This window comes from Notolepis coatsorum (genome assembly GCF_963971535.1).
Source record: "Notolepis coatsorum genome assembly, chromosome: 10".
Lineage (NCBI taxonomy): Eukaryota > Metazoa > Chordata > Actinopteri > Aulopiformes > Paralepididae > Notolepis > Notolepis coatsorum.
The window spans coordinates 25773582-25780279 of record NC_140174.1 but is presented as its reverse complement, the minus strand read 5'-3'; positions in this window follow the sequence as shown (position 1 = coordinate 25780279).

Genomic DNA, 6698 nt, shown 5'->3' with positions numbered 1-6698 from the left:
ATATATACATTTATATATTTATATTTACTGCATATATATGTAACGGATGGTATCGTGAAGCACAGTCATGAAGGGCTGGGGTGAGTAGCAGTGCTATGGGTTAAACTCACTCTCACACATCCTCAAAAGACGCATAGACACGGTACAAAGAAGTGAATTCACCTCTTGGTATAGCGGTCTGTGTTGTTGCACGCGGCGTGGGAGACCCGTGTTCGAAACTCCCTCGGGGGATCGAAGTTTGAGGTGACGTTGTCACAACCGTTACAATGGTGCCGTGACCCGGATGCCTTGGGTGGAGTGGAGTGAGTTTAAGGAGGGTGAGTGTAACGGATGGTATCGTGAAGCGCAGTCAAGAAGGGCTGGGGTGAGTAGCGGTGCCAGGATGGTATTGTGAAGCACAGTCACGAAGGGCTGGGGTGAGTAGCGGTGCTATGGGTTAAACTCACTCTCACATCCTCAAAAGACGCATTGACAAAGAAGTGAATTCACCTATAGTGGTCTGTGTTGTTGCACACAGCGTGGGAAACCCGTGTTAGAAACTCCCTCGGGGCATCGAAGTTTGAGGTGACGTTGTCACAACCGTTAGGCCTACATATATATAATAATAATAACTTGGTTTTATATAGCGCCTTTCATGAAACCCAAGGTTGCTTTACATAGGGCGAAAAACAACAATAAAAAACATGGTGGACAGACACAACATTCAATGTAGGTCAAAGGCCATGTTGAAGAGGTGAGTTTTGAGGAGTATTTTTTTATGGAGTCCAGAGTTGGGGCGTTGCGGAGTTCTGCAGGGAGGGAGTTCCAGAGGGTGGGAGACTGGGAGCTGCCACACTGAAAGCTCTGTCCCCATATCTGTCTGAATATACTTGCTTATAATTCTATATACCTACTTATACGGCTGCATATAACCCTATAACTCAGCATGATAGCATGTACAATTATGCTGTATATATATATATATATATATATATATATATGTTATTCTTACCGTGTATATCTATAGCCACATCTGTCTGTACATTCCCGCATATAATCCTTTTTGCACATCTGTAGATACTATATCTATATCTGTCCTTTACCTACTGTACTCATACTAGTTACACTGCTGGTCACTATGACACTTACTATAGTGTCTTTATACCTGTATCACTGTACAATATTAGTATTAATACTCCAAATCTGTACATACATCTGATTAGCACTATTACTCAGTAGTACTCATTTGTATATTTTATATCCAGTTTAATCACATGTACATTGTATATTACTATTGCACTTTACTGTTACATTTGCACTCTGGTTGGATGTCAAACTTATTTTCGTTGTCCTGTATCATGTTGTGTGCTGTATAATGACAATACATTTTAATGTAATGTAATCTAATATCTAATAAGATCTACAGTATGTTGTGAGCTGTTTAGGCCATGCTTTACATTATGGTTATTAAATACTTCGAAGCTTCGTTCGATGGCACAAGCTTCGAACATAAAAAAAAAATCGAAGTAAAAAAAAATCATTTTTATTTTTTACTTCGATTTGTGTGTGTGTGTGTGCGCACGCACACATGGGGCCATTTGGTGGGGCCGGGGGACAAATACACTGGAGGAAAGTAACCCAGCTCAGCACTGCCCAAATTATATCATCATCACTATTGCCTGTTTGAAGGATATCATCCTCAAACACATATACACCTACATGCCTTGTAGAATTCCACACATAACAAAGAAAGATACTGGGATGAATAAACAAAATAGGAAATAAAATGTAGAAATGCATGCAATACATAAATAAATATGAATCTCCATCAGGCTGCTAAACGAACAATAATCGCTAAACGAACAATAATCACTATGCAACAACCATCAAATGCACACAGCACACACACCCACACGCACACACTCACTCAAACAAACAACACACTGCAGCACCCACTCTCCACACTTTAGATCACACAAACACACTTACACTTTATATTTATTGATAAAGGATTTGCACTACAACTCGTACACCTACTGTGAATTGTACCTAAATTGCACCTCGTCCCATTTCTCCATTTCTGCCTTGCACTATATAGTATTGTATATTAGTACACTGCACAGTATTGTATATTGTATGGTAACTACGTCTATTCTGCATCGAACATTGTACATATGTCTAAACTGAACACTGTGACCTCTTTTTTTACTTCTAATTTTACTATGTTTTTATTTCATACTTATCTTGTCTTGCACAGTCTCTGGAGCGCAACAGTAAGAAGCATTTTGTACAAAAGTATTCTGTACTTCTGTATGACAACTATTAAAGAAACTTGAGAAACTTGAAACTTGAAATAGAACATTTAGATAAGGTGCTACTGAGATGTTTTGGTGAGTTCTTTGTTTTTTTTGTGGAAGTAGCCCTTCTTAAAAATGCATGAACATTCACTGATAATTGGTCTGTAGTGGAGTCTACAAGGTCTACATTGCCGGACCATGTAGAATCCGGACCTTGTAGACTGACATAATTCTGTGCATAGTTTAGTCTACACAGGCCATATTTCAAATAATCAAAATCTTACTTCATTCATCTTAAACATTCTTGATTTGGGGGATTGGTAGTTCCCATGAAATCTGAAGTTGTTCAAACGACAACAGCGATCCACCTTGAATTAAATCACACAGCCGAGTGAAACCTTGTTGGCTGCGTCACAGTCACGAAAGGGGCTACTTAATTAATGAATCCAATCCACTTTATTTATAGAGCACATTTAAAAACAACAACGTTTACCAAAGTGCTGTACAAGTCCCACAACATAAGATAAAAAAAAAAAGAGATTTTTTTTTTTTTTTGAAGCTTCGAATTAAAATCGAAGCTCGGCCCCGAAGCTTCGATTGCCAAAAAAAGCTTCGAAGGTCAGCCCTATATAGCCCTCACTCTTAGTCTTGAACCATTTTTGTAAAAAAATTTATCCACCACCAAATCCTTTGATTTCCACATGTCCTGACAGCGCTCAGCCCTGACCTTGTTCCCAGTTTTATCTCCTCCGTGAGATAAAGACTGCTAAAGCACTACGGCCGAAAGTGTGAATTTCCGGTGTATGTACTTCCCCTGGCAGCTGCCTCTGAACGGACCAAACTTTTCCCGAATCCTGTCGGCAAACAAGCTAGAACGTCTCGGTCATGTAGTAAATTCTTCAGGCAAAGCCGTTGCAGTGGCTTAAACGAGGAAATATTGTGCACTTCACACGTTTCTATAATTGTTTTGTCGAAACCGGAAAGCCTGTAGCCGGTACTTCCTGTACTTCCGTTTTCACACTTTAGGAGGCATAGCTTTACCAGCCTAGCTCAGCCCAGACAGCAGGCCAGCGGCAGGATGTGCTCCACATTGAGAGAAGGCCCTCTAAAGTCCCAGGTGAAGGAGTTCATCAGAGCCCAGCAGAGGGCAGCAGTGAGTCAGGACAGCAGATAGTACCCAAAACATTTTAATGTGGAGGGCCAAGGGCTGAACATGGGTGGGAAAGCTAGCATGATATACGTCATCATACCTAGTCTGTGCAGGGTTTGGTGGTTAAGAGTCAGACACACTTAGTGATCAGACATTCCTAATAGAGCTGGCAGTAGTCCATGTCCAAGGTTGTGGAGGCTGATGGCCACTAAAACGCCATGCTAACATCTGAGGTGCATTTATTTTCCTGAGAAGTTTAAGGTTTTTTACAAGAGTAAAAGTAAACAGTATACACAAGGTGCAGTATACACAAGGTATCCTAACTGGCATGATATACGTCATATGTTGTAGTCCGTGCAGGTTTTGGTGGTTAATCAAGTTATTACAAAATCACTCCTGAAGAAAATGCACACACACACACACACACACACACACACACACACACACACACACACACACACACACACACACACACACACACACACACACACACACACACACACACACACACACACACACACACACACACAGAGTTACACTAGTGTTCAACCACAGTCTTCTACTGTTGGCCATTGAGTAGCTTCACTTGAGCTGACTGACTGGGGTTCACTCACTGCCTATAGTCATGTAGTCAGTCGTCCTTCTGTCTGCCCTCCTCTCAGCAGGCTGACAACTCGGTTGAAGTAGTGGCCTATTCACAGATCAGTCAATCACTGTATCCCCGCCCCCCTGTATCCCCCCCCCATGCTGCTTTGACACCTGAATTTATAAAGGATCATCTTATCTTATCTTATCACCACACTCATATTTGGAGTGCATACCCGCTGGGTCAATATGTAATAGAACTCTTTGGTCAAATAGCAGCAACATTCCAGCTTGCCTGAACATTTTGGTTTTTCAGAACATGATTATAAAATGGACTGCATTTATATAGCGCTTTTATCCAAAGCACTCAGGCCTCACCCGTTCACACACCGACAGCGGAGGCAACCATGCAAGGTGCCAACCTGCTCATCGGGAGCACTTAGGGGTTAAGCGTCTTGCTCAAGGACACTTTGTCACGCTGCCGGGAGAAGCTGGAATCAAACCGGGAACCTTCAGATTACCAGACGACTGCTCTACCTCCTGAGTCACTGTCGCCCCAACATTTCAGTCTTACCAACCATACCAGTATTTTTGACGTGGGTTCCCTAGTGCACTCTTGTCTGTGAAAATCAAAGGTGCCCTTCTGTTTTCATAATCTTTTACCCATTACTGAAAAATTTGGTAGTTATTTTCAGCCAGATTTACCACATTGTCATCACATCACATCACAATGCCATGATGACATCTTATGTGTTGCACAGGTTTTGCCAGTGTGATATAATACAGTACCTGAGGAATAATTCATCTTCTTTCTTTTTAGACAGAAAGGCACAATAGAGCAACTCTTTGGAGGGGGGGGGGAATAAAAATACAAATAAATGCACCTCAGATGTTAGCACAGTGTTTTAGTGGCCATCAGCCTCCACAACCTTGGACATGGACTGCTGCCAGCTCGATTAGGAATGTCTGACCACTAAGTGTGTCTGACTCTTAACCACCAAAACCTGCACGGACTACAACGTATGACGTTTATCATGCCAGTCAGGGTACCTTGTGTATACTGCACCTTGTGTATACTGTTTACTTTTACTCTTACTCATAGTATATATTCAGATTCAAATTCTTTATTGCCTATATTTATTGTAACATATAATATAACTGATAGGGCATACAGGCCCTCATCTGCACCTTTGTTTACACTGTTTATTTTTCATTCAGATCAAGTTTTATTGCCTATATTTATGTCTTTCTACTATTATCCTGCCCATACCTGTGCCTCCCCTCCCCATGCTGCTATGACGCCCGAATTTCCCCAAGGGGATCAATAAAGGAATATCTTATCTTATCTTCAGATATGGTGACTTTCAAGGGTGTTTTTGTGGTGTTAAGATACATCTTCAGATACAATGGAAGCCTATATGGCTGTGGTGAAGCTGCACAAATAAATTGCAGAAAAGTTATGGAAAAATATTATGAAAAAAGAAGGGCACCTTGATTTTTGTATCAAGGCAAGAATGACTTGGAAAACCACACATCAAAAAGACCGGTATGGCAGGCGGACTAAGCGTCTGCCTACCACCGCAGAGACAGTGGGATTGAATCCAGCTGCCGCGGTACCTCCGACTTGGTCGGTTGTCCATACTGACACAATTGGCAGTGTCAGCGGGTGGGAAGCCGTGGGGTGGGTCCTGGTCGCGTGAATACTTTCGGCAACCAACATGCCCTTCCGCGTTGCTCTGATTGGCCAGCGATCGGCCAGCCCTCTACGCTCATTTTCCCCCTACGGCGGTAACGCGCGCATGCGCATTTTCTTTTTGACGGCACTCAAACGCCAAGCAGGTTTTCGCCACACAGCCGCAAGCTGTGCAGGTTTTAATAGCAGGTTTTAATAGGTTTTGCCGCAGTGTCCACTGACACTGAACTAGTGGTTGACTTTGTGGGCTCAGGATCTTTAGTTTGAGCGATTACATCCAAATGAGTTTCATTTAAATGTACTTACAGTCGGCATCAGAACATGTATCCATAGCACACTCAATATGTCTGCTGTCTTAGGGTCCTATATTAGTTGTTCCACTGCTCAGAGTCGAATGGGCAGCTCCATGTTTATATTTTAGTTAGATTTCACCAAGACTCATTTAGTCCGGTAATACAGTATGTTAACCTACCTATAGACCAACACAATACCTTCTCATTTAGTCTGGTGATACAGTATGTTAACCTACCTATAGACATACAGAATAACTTCTCATTTAGTCTGGTGATACAGTATGTTAACCTACCTATAGACCAACACAAGACCTTCTCATGTCTGGTGATACAGTATGTTAACCTACCTATACCTACACAAGACCTTCTCATTTAGTCTGGTGATACAGTATGTTAACCTACCTATAGACCAACACAAGACCTTCTCATTTAGTCTGGTGATACAGTATGTTAACCTACCTATACCTACACAATACCTTCTCATTTAGTCTGGTGATATGTCATGTTAACCTACCTACAGTATAGACCTAAACACCTTCTCATTTAGTCTGGTGATATCATGTCATGTTAACCTACCTATATAGACCTACACAATGCCTTCTCATTTAGTCTGGTGATACAGTATGTTAACCTACCTATAGACCTACAATAATAATAATAGCAATACTTAGAATAATAATACTTAGACAAACGCACGCAAT